The sequence below is a fragment of the Podarcis liolepis genome (genome assembly GCF_965112155.1).
Source record: "Podarcis liolepis genome assembly, chromosome: 7".
NCBI lineage: Eukaryota > Metazoa > Chordata > Lepidosauria > Squamata > Lacertidae > Podarcis > Podarcis liolepis.
Genome location: NC_139561.1, coordinates 5,502,246 through 5,517,440, shown reverse-complemented (window position 1 = coordinate 5,517,440; position 15,195 = coordinate 5,502,246). Strand labels below are relative to the sequence as shown.

At 47.1% G+C, this 15,195-nt stretch overlaps 3 long non-coding RNA genes across 7 annotated transcripts in view; 2 read left to right on the top strand and 1 right to left on the bottom strand.

Annotated features, from left to right (window-relative positions):
• The window catches only part of LOC310712028, a 130,058-nt gene that overhangs the window by 94,502 nt on the left and 20,361 nt on the right, over nt 1-15,195 (top strand). The gene's annotated exons all lie outside the window — the stretch shown is intronic.
• On the top strand, nt 703-4,980 carry LOC310711995. Its single transcript, XR_014528708.1, has 3 exons — nt 703-2,067; nt 3,955-4,049; nt 4,932-4,980. It is a non-coding gene; the product is annotated as an uncharacterized lncRNA (long non-coding RNA).
• On the bottom strand, nt 4,972-13,328 carry LOC310711982. Of its 5 annotated transcripts, XR_014528687.1 has the most exons (5): nt 13,166-13,328; nt 10,904-10,958; nt 10,548-10,687; nt 9,329-10,381; nt 4,972-8,869 (listed from the first exon to the last, which is right to left on the bottom strand). It is a non-coding gene; the product is annotated as an uncharacterized lncRNA (long non-coding RNA). The 5 variants fall into 5 exon arrangements; XR_014528688.1 differs by lacking the exon at nt 13,166-13,328 and having other exon boundaries at nt 10,915-11,906; XR_014528689.1 differs by lacking the exon at nt 13,166-13,328 and having other exon boundaries at nt 9,329-9,465; nt 10,915-11,895.

Here is a 15,195-nt window from a genome sequence, read left to right as displayed (position 1 = left end):
TTGGGGGGATCTGACCGCTGGAGTGTCGAAGCAGCTCTTTGTAGGCAACCTTCGCAGCGCAGGATATGGTCGCGTCTGAGAGAGAAACTGAGACCAAGAAGGAAGGAGGTCTTGGGAGAGAGCAGGCAAGCAGGAGGAACGTTGGCCTGATCCAGGAGGACTCTGCTGCGTGGAGAGGGCCATGCAAATCCCCACCCGTCTCCTCAGCGCGCTGTTCCGGAAGCCCTATATATATATTTTCTTCTTGTTTAGCGCTCACCACGTCAGGTTGCATATACTGCGCACATTGGCTCCCAGTACGTTTCTGAGCACAATTCAAAATGTTGGTGCTGACCTTGAAAGCCCTAAACGGCCTCGGCCCAGTATACCTAAAGGAGCGTCTCCACCCCCATCGTTCTGCCCGGATGCTGAGGTCCAGCGCTGAGGGCCTTCTGGCGGTTCCTTCATTGCGAGAAGCCAAGTTACAGGGATCCAGGCAGAGGGCCTTCTCGGTGGTGGTGCCCGCCCTGTGGAACGCCCTCCCATCAGATGTCAAAGTGATAAACAACTACCTGACATTCAGAAGACATCTTAAGGCAGCCCTGTTCAGGGAAGTTTTTAATGTGTGACATTTTAGTGTATTTTTGGTGTCTGTGGAAGCCACCCAGAGTGGCTGGGGAAACCCAGCTAGATGGGCAGTGTACAAATAAATTATTATTATTATTATTATTATTATTATTATTATTATTATTATTATTTCATTTCATTATATATTGTTTCCCAAAATTGTTTGATGTTTAAACAATTCCACCATATATGTATCATAGTAGCTTTTCCGGTGTTGCATCGCCAGCAGACATCGCTACAATTTTTATTCATTTTTGCTATTCTTTCAGGTGTTAAATACCATCTATGTTGTATTTTGGTTGTATGAGGGTATTAGCCGGGCCCACGCAACAGGGGACCAACCCTGGTGAGCTTGGCCAACCACCGTCAAGGGGCTTAACGGACTGAGTTCATCTTGGTGTGTCTAAAATTGTGCCAGCATCACTTGCTGGCAGACAGAGTCACCCGAAATGCTGGTGAAGCAAGACGTCTTGCAGATTAGGACAGTGGGGTCACTTGTGGGGAGGGTGCCAAAAGTCAAATGGGGTGACATGTGGGTGAGGGAGGTATAAATGACTACCACTCTTTGAAAAGCTGGTTTCACTGGTCAAGCCAATCAGTTTTGTTGAACAAATTAAATCGGTTTAAGCGGGTTTTGAATAAATGTGCAATCCATTCTGCAGGGGCACCATTGGGGGAGATGCTGGGGGGCCGAAACACCCACCCACCCATATGGATTTTAGTCCATATGGTTGCCACCACCCCCAGGCCCACTGGGGCAGAGTAAGAAGCTTCCTTTCAGCATCAAGAAGAGATGATGTGTGGAGAACAACTTCTTGGATGTAACTTGCTGCCAATACTTGGCAATGGGCTGATGGCCAACTTAATTGAATCTACTATGAGTTGATAAATGACTGCTAAAGATATGCAGTCTGATGGCAGTCTGGATGGTCCAACAGGGAAGGGTCCCATGGTATGGTCTTGCGGGTGCAGTCTACCCAGATTTCTCTCCTGATCCCCCAAATACCAGTACCTGCTTGTAAGAACACCAGATAGCTTTTCCAGAAATGTGTGACTTTAAAGCTTAGTCTGTGTCCATAATAAGAGTCTGAGGAGCATTCATTGAGTGTATAGCCTCCAGGAGTTGCTTTTATAATCAAGGCTAATACAAATAAATGTGGCTCATTATCTCCGTGATTGAGCTAGTTACAGGGTCTTTAATAAAAGACAACCTTTTCATTCAGGTCTGTTTAAGAGTAATAACAAAGTGGATTTACAGAAATGTCTGTAGTCTCCCAGTCAGTGTTGTACTGCGTCTGAACTTTCAATTTTGATGCAGAAGAATTTTCAGACTAGCTCAGTCATGGAGATAATATTTCCAGACTGTAAAATGTAGAATGGAACAAACCTTTTGCCCTTGCTTTCCTTGAATGAAACTGCATTCAGTTTCTGATGAAGAGCAGCCACCTGTCTATGTCCCAGGTATGATCTCTGAATGGTTGCCAAATTTAGCTTGAATTGTTGGGTAGTGAATTGGGCCAGGACCTGATTCGGATTCACTCTGTGCATACTTGTCTCAGCGACTTTGGAGCAACAGGTTAAAATGAGATTAGGGGTCTGTTTGTGTCTTTGGGGAGAGGGCTAGAAGTAAAAGAGTTCAAATGATAACTTAGGGATACAACCTTTTCAGGTCCTTTAGGAGGGCTGGAAAAATCTTGGTGTGTTTTTAGGCACCATCATCTCATTTTCACAGGTTGGCAGGCAGCCTTAGGTACTCCTTATAGAGCTAGAGAAATGGCTTAAAGCTGCCATTTAGGAACATTTGATCTCTAGCTTCTCATATTTACATGTTTATTTGCTTACAGTTAGCCTTCTCCTTCATCATGGAGCCCAAGGTAGTGTACATGCACACGCGGTTCTCAGGCAGTCTCTCTACCCTGGGAGTATATGAGATCAAACTGTGAATAATGCCATTGTACGCACTGACTTCCTGACAAATTAGATCCAGGCTTTTGAGTTTCATTTGCTTGCCTAGTCAACTCCCAATTGGCTCTTCCTTACTCAGAGGTATCAGAGAAGGTGAGACAGAGTATTGTTGGCCTGCTTTGACTTGCTTTTATATTCTGACTGCTGTTACTGAAAAGAGAAAGAAATATTTTCATGGATAATTTTAACAGCTTAACCCATCTGACAGCGACTCCAACTTGTGCTCTCTGCTCCCGTGATATACCTATGTTTTTTGTCAGATCCAGGAATGATTCCTGTTTGTGTGAAAACGTGTTCTCTGTATTGGCCCTTAGAAGTTAGTGCCATGTCAAGAAATTTGTTTCTTGAAGGTAGATGAATTTTCCATGACTAATTTTCTTCATGTTTCTTCTACAAGAAGTTCTTTTCTTCGGGCAGATGATTCAATAGATTCAATAGCCCTGGTTGATCAGCCCAGTCTCTTTGTATTGTGTTAATTGTTGCCACCCACTCACTCCTTGGGTGCTGGCTGGGCCCTTCAAAGCCAGAGAGAAGCTGGGGCTGTCACGGCATCCAGGGCGGTTTGCAATGTTAAAATACTGAAACAAATCAGGTATAATGTAAACGTGGTCTAGGATGGTGGCAGCAATGGCAGTCCAATTGAATGCAGACTTTTTCTGCCTCCCTTCCTCTCTTCTTCTTCTCCCACAGCTGAAAAGTGGCTGTTTGTATCTGACTTAGAAGCCTTTCTTTCTTTCTTTTTTTGTGCCATCATTGTGGCATTCAAGGGGCAAAGATAAAGTAGGCCTTGAAAAATCCTCCTTGTCCAGGCGTCTAAAAATCTTCTTTAGCATTTGTAACTGGCTAGAGTAATACTTGCAAGCCTGGGGCCAAAATGGAGCAAGCAAGACCAGTTTCTGTCACAGTGCCTAAGGATTAAAAGCTTCTTTTAGGGAGTCAAAACAGTGGATACACCTCCATTATTGCCTGTTGTGGCAGCTGTGTAGAGTGTTGTAACAGATGAGCTGCCTTTCAGCCTCAAATAGGAGGAGCAGGAAGCATAGCTGTCAACCTTCCCTTTCCCCCCAGGAAATTCCCTTATTTCAGCACCATTTCCCACTGCTTCCCGCTGCTATCCCGGATTGTTAGATATCCCGTAGATTGTTCCCGGGACAGGAAAGGCTGCTGATCCCTTATTTTCAAGGCTGCTGATCCCTTATTTTCAAGGCTGCTGATCCCTTATTTTCAAGGCTGCTGATCCCTTATTTTCAAATCTGAAAGTTGACAGCAATGGCAGGAAGACATGCCTCCTTTTAACAAATCCCTTGCAGCTGCCTGTTCATGCCCCCTCCGCCAATCAGGAAGGGCATGATTGCTTTTTTAAAAGCTGGTTTTAATTTTCAGGTCCCTGGCAAAGGAGGAATGAAGAGTGCTTCTCTGAAAGATTTATGTCCTGAAGACAAGAGGCGCATAGCAAACTTCATTAAGAAGCTTGCAAGGTGAGGATAAAATGTCTGGTAAGCCCCCATGTCAGCATCAGAGCCCCTGCACCACCTGAAGGCAGCCAAGCAGAATAGTTGCTGGGGTGGCAAAGGTGGAGGCAGCCAGGCAGCTGCGTCTGAGAGCCCCTAAACTGCTGCTGAGGCAGCTGTCGGGCTGTCTCCGCATGGCCACCGATGCTCCTTTCAACTTCTCTGTTGAGGTGAATGCAGCCACGCACCCCTCAATGGAAAAGTCTGACGGAGCCTGCACCTCACCAGGAGAGCAGCCCCATCCAGCTCTTACTCCGTGCAAGCAGGAGTGGGGGCACTCAAAACGGACGTGTGGCACGGGAAAAGGAAGTGTAACACTCAAAACAAACAGTTCAGATTCCGGAAAAAGTTCGCAAACCGGAACACCTACTTCTGGGTTTGCAGCATTCAAATGAACTAAGCTGTTCGAAAACCGAGGCACCACTGTATGTTAAACTATCCTAGTACCTAGAGTCGCTTGAGAATTCTAAGACACTGGAAAAAGCAGTGCAGTTTTTAAAAATCAGTGGTTTAAATCAGTGTATTTATGAGTCCTGATTCCAAATGGCATCCCATTGTATCCATGCATGGACAAAAACCGCTCCTTGGTCTCAGAAACCACCATGAAAAATTTGCTGACAATAGCTAAAGAGGTGTCCAAATGCCTCGTGAACATACAACACCCTCCCAAAAAGCCCCACTTTTGTGTGAATGAGGAACCAGTGATAACCAAGTTCTGTTTCCAATAATAATGGATTCCAAACAACAAATGTTGTTCGTGGAAAATCCATTATTCATGAGAGTGAAATTACCTGCCTCTCTGCTCTATGTTTGGGTGCCTCAATTTTAAAAAATCCCTTCTCCTTTTAGAACGAGGCTGTGAAGAAAAGTCTGATGAAAGCGACAATTCTAATCATCATCATCAATCTTTATTATGGTCCAGAGACCCAACAAATCATTACAAAACAATACACAATTCATACAGCCTACCTCCAGGTTAAACAAGCATTTTGATTAGAATATGGGGCTCATTTGATCTTGCAACCACCGATAAAAACTTTGCCACTGCTAATGTTCTAACATTTGTCCAGTCTTCCAGTAGGAACCTGACATAGTGAGCCTCTGATTTTCCCGGGAAAGGTACTGATACTACCAGCAAGGGTAGTATCAGTTCAGCCCTGGCTTGTTCATATTTTGCACAATGCAACAAAATATGTTTTATGGAATCGATGTCTTGAGCACACGAGCAAAGTCTGTCCTGGTAGGGAACTCCTCTCAACCTGCCATCCAACCCAACTGCGTCCCCAACTCCGTACTTCTGTTAGAAGCTGGTGAATGCCTAATTTCAACTAAAGCGTGGTGGGCTGCCCTAAAACATTGGCTCAGGATTTCAGTGTTTAATCTAGGGAAGGGTTTGTACCAACACCTGACCGATGAGGAATTTGTCAGCAAATGACAATTCTAATAAGCAAAGCGCTTCAGGGGGAAAATGTCATCTTCGCCCATAAAGTGGAGCCGAGCACCTGCCTCATAGTAAGTAAATCATTTTTTTTACAAAGCCCTGACCATCTTCGGTCCAGGGTGCCTCAGGACCCTGTTCTACCTCCACAGCGGAGGGCAGCAGTGTTTCTGAATATCAGTTGCTGGAAGCCACAGGCGGGAAGAGGGAGAGGGAGAGCTCTGTGCAGGTGAAAGATGGATCTTATTCCCAGATCCAGGAGGCCCACTCTTCTCCCATAGTTGTCAAGTGGGCTGGGCTGGAGAGAGAGCACAATTCAGGGCTTGGTGTGGTGGTGGCAGGGATGGTGTCTCCAGTTCTGACATGCTCTGTGCTTCCCCACAACAGGAAGTTATTGAAGAGGAGCCGCTGGCATCACTCACCATCCTACACCAAGCGATGGAAACCATAATCCGCATGACGCAAGTACGGTCACTGCCCTACCTATTGCTGGCACCTCCCTTGCCATACCCTGAAATCGTACCCCGTACTTCCCCACAACAGGAAGTTATTGAAGAGGAGCCGCTGGCATCGCTCTCAGTCTTACACCAAGCGATGGAAACCATCATCCGCATGACGCAAGTACGGGGAGGTACTTCTAGTCTCCCTACAGCTTGTCACTGCCCCACCTATTCCTGGCACCTCCCTTGCCGTACTGGGAGCCGTGGGGAGCTCTCTCATTAGGAGGTCCCTGATGATGGCTGGAAATGACCCTCGGCCACCCCAGAAAGACCCCTCCCCTGAAGGTTTACCCCAATATGATAGACACCAGTTGGTGCCGTTGGAAGCATGCAAAGATGACATGGTGCAGCCACCGTTTGGGGCTGCCATTGCCGGTCCGAGGAACTGAGCGGATGCGGCAGTTCTGTGGCCCCTTCCCAATGACCTGCTTCCTGAACCTTCGTCCTGCTCAGTTGGCAAAAGTTTGTGGGGATATTGACTGAGGTCAGTGATTGAGCGCTCGTTCCGTTTCGCTCGCAGGGAGATGAGACAATGTCGCATCAAGCAAATGCCAGCTCCCCTTTTCCATTCTAGTTTCCCTGTCACTTTTCCCACCACCAAAAATGTCCAATTTGGAGTCTGTTGGGGAGTGGAACTGACTCTGCCGCCGTGCCATTGAATCCCACCCGGAAGGAGGAACTGGAAGCCCCCTGACAAAGAACTGACCTTTCCCTCTCGCCTGCCTCATTTACTCACCTCTCTCTCTCTCTCTCTCTCTCTCTTTCTCAAGAACTCTCGGGAATTTTAAACAGCATCTTTCTAGAACTGCAGCCAGTGCGCCAGGTATGTGAGATGCAGGGTGGATTTGATTTAAATCAAATCAATTTAAATCACGATTCAAATCACTAGTCTGTAAGACTTGATTTAAATCATGTTTTTACATTCTTGCTGGTATAATCTTAATATTTACAATCAGATGAAGGTTTCATTTTGGGAATAATACATTTTCAGAGTAGTTTTTACAGTTAAATCAAAAATTACTGATTTGGTTATACTGTTAGAAGTACATAGACAGATAATTATGAACTTTTTATATTTGGACAACTTTTCTGCTGTACTTTGTTGGTAGAACAACAATTTAAACAATTTATTTAAGTAAAACAATGAGATTTTAGCATATCTATCCATGTTTGTTAATTGATGGGGTTAAACAAAAAATAAAAACTTAGACTGAGTTTTAGCACATATGAAAAACTTAAAACCAATCCTTATTTCCTGATGAATAGCCTTTGGCCTATAATGCAACTTAAATAGAAAACTATCTTTAGAAAGATTTTTCCTCCAAAAGCATTTTATTTTAAAAATCTGATTTAAATAAAAAAAAACCAGATTTTTTGATTAAAAATAAATAAATCATGGTCTTTTATATGAATGAGGAACCAGTGATAACCAAGTTCAGTTTCCAATAATAATGGATTCCAAACAACAAATGTTGATCATGGAAAACCCATTATTCACGAGAGTGAAATTACCTGCCTCTCTGCTCTATGTTTGGGTGCCTCAATTTTAAATTCCCTTCTCCTTTTAGGACGAGGCAGTGATGAGCACTTTTATGAAGGCGACAATTCTAACAAGCAAAGCGCTTCAGGGGAGCCGAGCACCTGCCTCATAGTAAGTAAATATTTTTTTTTACAAAGCCCTGACCATCTTCGGTCCAGGGTGCCTCAGGACCCTGTTCTGCCTCCACAGCGGAAGGCAGCAGTGTCTCTGAAGATCAGTTGCTGGAAGCCACAGGCGGGGAGAGGGAGAGCTCTGTGCCGGTGAAAGATGGATCTTATTCCCAGATCCAGGAGGCCCACTCTTCTCCCATAGTTGTCAAGTGGGCTGGGCTGGGGAGAGAGCACAATTCAGGGCTTGGTGTGGTGGTGGCAGCAATGGTGTCTCCAGTTCTGACATGCTGTGTGCCTGGTTCCATATTTATGCTCCACAGCTGCTGAATTAGCACTTTTTCTGTGAGCTTTGGATCATTTCCCCTCCTCTTCTTTCTCATTCCTCTTCAGTGCCTTGCAGCCACCTCTAAACGCACAGGTTAGATCGGAGCTGGTGGAGAAAAGCATCATGAAGGTCTTCTCTCTGACGAAGCTAAGAGACGGGAGCCCCATGCGAGCAACAGAGATGCAGGTAACTGGACCTTCTGCTTCTAGGGATCTGAACGGAGGGAAATGGCTTGTCGGTACAGCCTGGAACTGTGGCCAGATAAAAAAAATTGAGGGCAAAAAGGCTGAGCCATGTAAGCTATGAATAATGCTGCCAGAGACACTTGGCCCATCACAAGGATGTAACAACCAGAGACCCTGGGTGTATATTCTTGATTCTCTCGGTATGTGTGTCATTTAGAAGGTGTTCCCTCACCTGGGTAATGGACAAGTGGTATAGAAATAAAGTCTCACCACAACCACCACCCCTGTGGCTCTTTCCCCAACTTCAAAGGATATCTTGCCTTCATTCTGGCTACAGGCTGCAAAAAGGTTTTCATTCTTTGAAAAGAAATAGAGTTGAAGAATGCGTCCTTCTCCAGGTGTGCTGCCATTGGCCCCAGTCAGCATGGCCAACAGTCAGGAGTAGCTGGAGTCCAATAACCAGGCATGGGGAGCCCGAGGTGCTCCAGAAGTAGAACAAGAGAGCATCTGTTTTGGATCCACAAGGTCCCAGGTTCAATCCTCAGCATCTCCAGGTGGGGCTGGGAAAAAGACTCTCTGTCTGAAGCCCCAGAGGGCCAACTGCCAATTATCATCTGTAGACGACACAAGGTTGGAGGATCAATGGCTGGGCTTGGTCTAAGGATGCTCCCTGCATTCCATTGCTATGGCTGTGGTGCGGTCTAGGTTGTCTTATTGCATTTATCATATAAACACACAAATGACAGATCACAACATAAAAATACAAAATCAAAACACAAAATGCTTAATAAAACAAAAACAACTCAAGAGCCAATTCACATCTAATTCTACTAATGTTTTTTTAAAAAATTAATGGCTTCTTTTTTCTATATCTTTATTATTTTGTTAGCTGCCTTCAGTCCCTTTCAGGGAAAAAGGGAGGGTATAAAATAATAGTAGTGGTAGTAGTAGTAGTAATAATAATAATAATAATAATAATAATAATAATAATAATAATATAATAATAATAATAATATAAAAATAAAGTAAAACAAATAGCAGCAAACTTTCTCCTTTACAAAACAACCCCTTTTTGCAATTTGTCCCCTCTATGGTCCTGGGATGATTATTCATCAAACTAGTAGCCCAAGCTTTATGAATTTGCAAACCTGGATTAATGGTGGTTCTTCCATACGATGATTATTATTTCTCTCCAGTAGCCATGGCTGGATTGACCTCTGAAAGACCTGTGAGCAGGAAAGAGCTGTACCAGCTTCCCGTTGAAGTACGTCTCTCAACACTGAACCTAGATGTGAGTAAGCAGGTGTCAAGCTGACTTCTGGACCAAGGCTTAACCAGATCAGGAAGCTAGTGAGACGGAAAGGCTTCAAGTATTGTTTGTGGTTGTTCTTGTGTTTTATTTTTGTTATTGAAAATTTAATAAAATTATTATATATCTATATAAATTTAGAACCTTTTTCAACACAGACACATTATAGGCACACATCTAAGCATGGGTATTTCTTATATCCCAGCCCTTGTCTAGGCATTTGTGTCTGCTTTGTGCAAGGGTTGAAAACAACCATCCATTTCTCGGGTGACATAACAACTCAACCCTCTAATAACTCGTATAGGGTGATCCTACAGCACAGGGCCCCAGCCCCATAGCTGGACTCCTGCCAGGACAAGAGGAGCTCAACAAGGAGGTAGCAGCCGTTCTCCTTCCACCTGCTGCATCCATTTTGTACACAAATGGGAGACTTGGCCGTGAAGAAGGGTACTTCTTCAGCCAGCCTTACAAATGTCAAAAAGTTACTAGCCTGCAATATTTGTTTTGCCCCCTCCTCCAAAGTCAGCATGGAAACGCAGCAAAAAAATGCCTTCTTCCATGAAGGATGGTGGAGGAGAGACACTCTGATAGTCCACTGTGTTTCTGTGATGACTGCAGATGAGACAAGACCACTCTTCCTTTACAGCTAGCCAAGAAATCAAGTGAGCTGGCTGCTCAGTCACCTGCATTAAATTCCTGGTTGCCTGGGGCTACTAGGCAAGTCGTCAAATACTAGGCATTCTTCAGTGATTTCAGAACCAATCCCTTTCACCTTTTGAGTCTTCGAACACATGGATGTCTCCATCCCCTTAGGTGCCACTTTGAATTGGCGAAGGCTAACAATACAATACTTTTCCCCTCTGAGAGCTTGCCATTTCTTGCCAACAGAGGCCTGTGGAACAGATCACAAAGAATGAACAAAGGGTTTGTACCCCTTAAAGAGCATGACTGGGAGTTGTGGCTAGACATTACCAAGAAAACATGCCCTTCTGGGTTCAGCTACTCCTTTCAAAGAAGTCTTCAAAAGCTAATAAACGTCTTATTATCTTTGTACTGACCTGCTGCCCAGGCCCTTGTCCTGTACTTTTCCAGGCATCCATTGGGGCAGGAGCAGCAGCTGCAGGCACCTCTGCCTTCACTTCCCCATTTTGACCTTTCAGCAGGTGTCTTGATCAAAAATTCCTCTTTTTGGAAATTCCTAGAGATTGAGCAGACAAGATCAGGAAAATGTCCAAGTTGTTCTTACAAAGCACTTCCCAAACTGAAGCTTCCCCCCAAAAAGAGGAAATGAAAGCAACACCAAAGGAAAAAAAGCTTAAGCAGCCCAGGAAAAAACTCTTAATGAAGAAAAACAAACCAGCCCAGACTTAGGAAGGCCCAAGGATAACCTTGCCCAACACCAAGAACCCTGCACCTTGGACTTACTCTTCCCATCCGGAGACGGGGGCCGAACGTTTGGTTGAAGAGTCCTGCAGGGTTACACCACAGACCAAAGATTAATAGTCTCTTTATAGACCCCAGTTATCACATCAGCTGCCTGACTATACTCAACACTTTTATAAGAAGCAGCTCAATTATTTTGTATACCAAACAGATTCTTAATGGCTTTGGAGGGACTTGATAAAGCTTTATAATTCCATGAGCAATTAGCCTATGCTCTTCCCTACCATTTCTTAGACAATCATGAAGTTGACAAGTCTTATTCCAAGCCATGTTTCAGTGGCTAGAACAGGATCAATCACAACACAGAACCAAAGACCAGGGAGAGGGCCAGAGAGGAGGACAAGCGTAATTTTTGCTGCCTTGTTCCTAAACTCTTCAGAAGGCAATCAGAGCAAGTTTCCACACTTCTGTCATTCAGGGCTGGAACATCCTATCGTATGTAATTCACTACCTCTCAATGTGGGCTGGCTGCTTTGGCATAACCCCAGCTTCTCTCTGGATTTGAAGGGCCCAGCCAGGACCCAAGGAGTGGGTGGGTGGCAACAATTAGCACAACACGAAGAGAGTGCAAGCTGATCAACCACTGCACCAGCACTTAGCCAAATAAAGAGTTGAAATCCAAGGCACAGCGTCAGTAGTAAATGCAGGTCAGCAGTCACTCACTGCTAAAGACCCGTTGGGGGGAGGAGGCGCAGCAACAGTTACGTGCACCCGGAATATGACCACATGGAGTTAATTGTAAACTGCTCATCTAGCACTGTTAAGCGGGAGATGCAAGATGTGTGCCCCCCCCCTTAGAGATGTTAGAATCACAGACCTGCAGAATTAGAAGGATTCCTAGGGGTCATCTAGTCCAACCCCGAAATGCAGGAAAATGCAGGTGGCCGTTACGAAGATCAAACCTGCAGCCTTGGCATTATCAGCACCACGCTCTATCCAAGCGAGCTAACTAGTGCGGGGGGGGGGCTTCTTTTGTAGAAGTGCAACGCGAGGCCTCCCAGAACCTCCTAAGTTTGCCTCTGGGAGCCTGGAGGTCGGAGCCTCCCTTTCCAGCTCCATTCGGGGCCAGGGAGCGGCAGTCTTTCCTGTGGCGAGTGGGACGCCTCCTTCTGGACTCGGGGGTCCCTGGGTGAAGGGGAGAGGCTAGGGAGACACACAAGACCATACAGGGGACCCCTCAAGGGTCTCCCCGCCCCCCACCAGCCCGGTCTTCGTCCCGAGGACGCGAGGAGGGAGCGGCGAGGAGGCTCTGGCTCTGTTTGGCGGGTCCCGGGCTCGGGGAAGCAACGGCCAATTGCCAACGGCCCCCCGCCCTGCCACGCCCCCGCGCCCGACTCTCGCCTCCCATTGGCTGAGAGGACCCGGGCTTCGCCCAGATACCGAGTCGGAAGAGCCGGCCAATGGGGAGGCCTCGGAGCGGGCGCGTGGGGGAGAGAGGACAGAGGGGTTGGAGCCGGCTCGCCCACTGCCTTCTGGGAGTCGTAGTGCCTGCCCTCTATTCTTCCCCCCAGAGAACGGGAATGAATGACAGGGAGGACTGCGTTTCCCGGCAGCCAACGCGGCGCGGCTTCTGCGCTACGGGTCGCGAGAAGAGGCAAAAGTGCTGTTTTCCCTCCCAGGTGTGCAGGTGGTCAGAGGCTGATGCGGGAGGGAGGAGGAGGCCCTGCGCAGCCTCCGCAGCTCCAGCCACACCAAGCCCTCCCTGGAGAAGCTCCCCTGGCATCCCGGGTTGGCATGGAAACTGCCCAGAGCCTTTCTTCCCTCCCTTGTTCATTCCACGGCGCTTCCTCCCAACAGCCCTGGGGGGGAGGCCAGCCTGAGAGGCAGCGACGGCCAGCCCCCCCCCCCCCCCGATCTCTTCCTTTTTATTCGCACGACAGCCCTGGGAGGTCAGCCAGAAGGCGACTTATTGGATTGCATTTATATCCCGCCTTTTCCTCCGAGGAGCCCAAGGTGGCACAGATGGTTCTCTCCCTCCTCGCTTAACCCCCACAACAACACCGAGGTAGGTTACTCTGGCAGGCACTGATGGACACACACACCCGACGTCACCCTTAATGGCCGAGGGGGGATTTGAACCCTGGTTTCCCAGGTCACAGTCCAACACTCTAGCCACTGCACCACACTGCCTCTCCTTCGACTTTGCTATGGCAGAAAATCCTGCCTGGAGCCTCCCATCTTTTGGACCTGACCTTCGGCACACTTGCCCGCCCCCCCCCCCCAAATTAGTTACCTTTGTTTGGAGGGAAAATATCTGCTACTTTCCCTTTTTCTTCTTTTTTAAAGGCATGCCTTCTCCAAAGTGTACATGTGATCTTCTCTTTTGCCCTTGGGATATTTCTAATCTAACATCCAGGCTTTTAAGGCAGAATTTCCCATTTGATCTAGGACAGGCATAGGCATCCTGGCCCTCCATATGTTTTGGGACTACAACTCCTATGATCCCTAGCTAACAGGACCAGTGGTCAGGGCTGATGGGAGTTGTAGTTCCAAAACAGCTAGAAGGCAGAGTTTGGGGATGCCTGCTTTAAAATATGTGACATACTTTGTTCTTGGTCTCCTAAGAAAGGTGGGGGGACTTCGTTGCAACAGAATAAAGATCTGCCTTCAGCTCATTCATCTCTGACCAATAACGAACTTGGGAGTCCCTTAAAAGGGGAGTTAGGCCATTAAAGATACACCCCTTAAGCCTGGTAACACTGTGCCAGGTGGGTCTGATGGGTCCAAAACATCTGAAGGGTTGGGGCAGAAGGCTGAGCTGAATGGTGGGCAACATTCCAGCAGTGGCGTAGCATGGGTTGTCAGCACCCGGGGTAAGGCAAGTAATTTGCGCCCCCTAACCCGTGGATTTGCGCACCCTAACCCCCAGATATTGCGCCCGGTGCGGCCGGCCCCCCCTGCACCCCCCACGCTACGCCACTGCATTCCAGACTTTTCTGTGCTCTCCCTCCCTCTCCAGAGGGCAAGCCGATCCTCAGATGATCCTGTGGTGGCAGTTAGGGGAAGGAGAGGACACCTCAGCAGGAAAGTTGGAAGCTCATTCAATCAGCTTTGCTCGGGAGCATTTTATTCTTTGGACTACAACTCCCATCATCCTTTGATAATTGGCAATTTTGGCTGCAGCCGATAGGAGTTAGAAATCTGAAGGGCGCTCGCTCGGCGGGTGCAGCGCGTGGATGCCCGGGGGGGGGGGGACTTCCAGCGGCGATCTTCTACTTGTTTACACGAAGAATTATCTGAAGAAGCGTACATGCAGACGAAAGCTCATACCAATAACAAACATAGTTGGTCTCAAAGGTGCTACTGGAAGGGTTTGTTTGTTTGTTTGTTTGTTTACGTGAGAGTAAGGTCCCTTATACTCGAAGAGGATTTTTACGTCCACATCACTGGTGACAGAGCTAACAGGGTGGGCATTTGTTTATTTTTGGCCCCCTAGAGCTTCCGTCGCAGCTGCCGCGAACGGCACGGCGGAACTGGATGCGTCACATTGATTTATTGATAGATTGACGTCCGCACGTCCAGTTTCCGATTTCTTGGAAGCGAGAACTGTTCCGTAGGAGAAGCGAAATCACAAGGTTTTAAAGTCGCTGCTGTGGCTCCACGCATGCCCAGCCATAAGCAAAAGGCAACTACTGGAGTTCGAGCTCTTTCGAATAGGTGTTATTTCATGCGAGGAAATAAATTGTGAACTAGAACTTTCTAAAATGGTGCTCCGTGGAAATCAATGCGTCTTTCGGGCGCAACCGAGCACTGGATTTGGGCTGGGAGAATCTCGAGGCGAGCGCAATTTAAAGTGAGCCACGTCTGCTGCAACCTACCAAGGGTTCTGCATGGAGTGAGGAGTCGGTGGACCTAGGAAACTCTTAAAAGGGGAGTATCACATGCTTCTACTAGTTGAGTGAGGAGGAATGAGCTGTCTTTCCCATTGGAACCTGAAGGCGCAAAGTTGTTTTTCAAACGTTTAGAAGGGACTTTTGAAAAACCATTCCCATAGCCCTCAAAATACGACTGGAATGGGAAAGAGCAGAGCGTCTATTTTTATTTTTACATTTATATCCCGCCCTTCCTCCTGGCAGCTGAAGGGGGAATACATCGTTCTCCTCCTCTGCATTTTGACCTCCTGTGAGGTAGGCTAGGCCGGGGGCGAGTGACTGGCCCAACGCCGCTCAGTGACAGCTTCCCGACCAAGCGACTGGGGATTTGAACCCCGGTATCTCCCAGCTCCTGCTCCGTCACTCGAACCGCTGCACCACACTGCCTCTC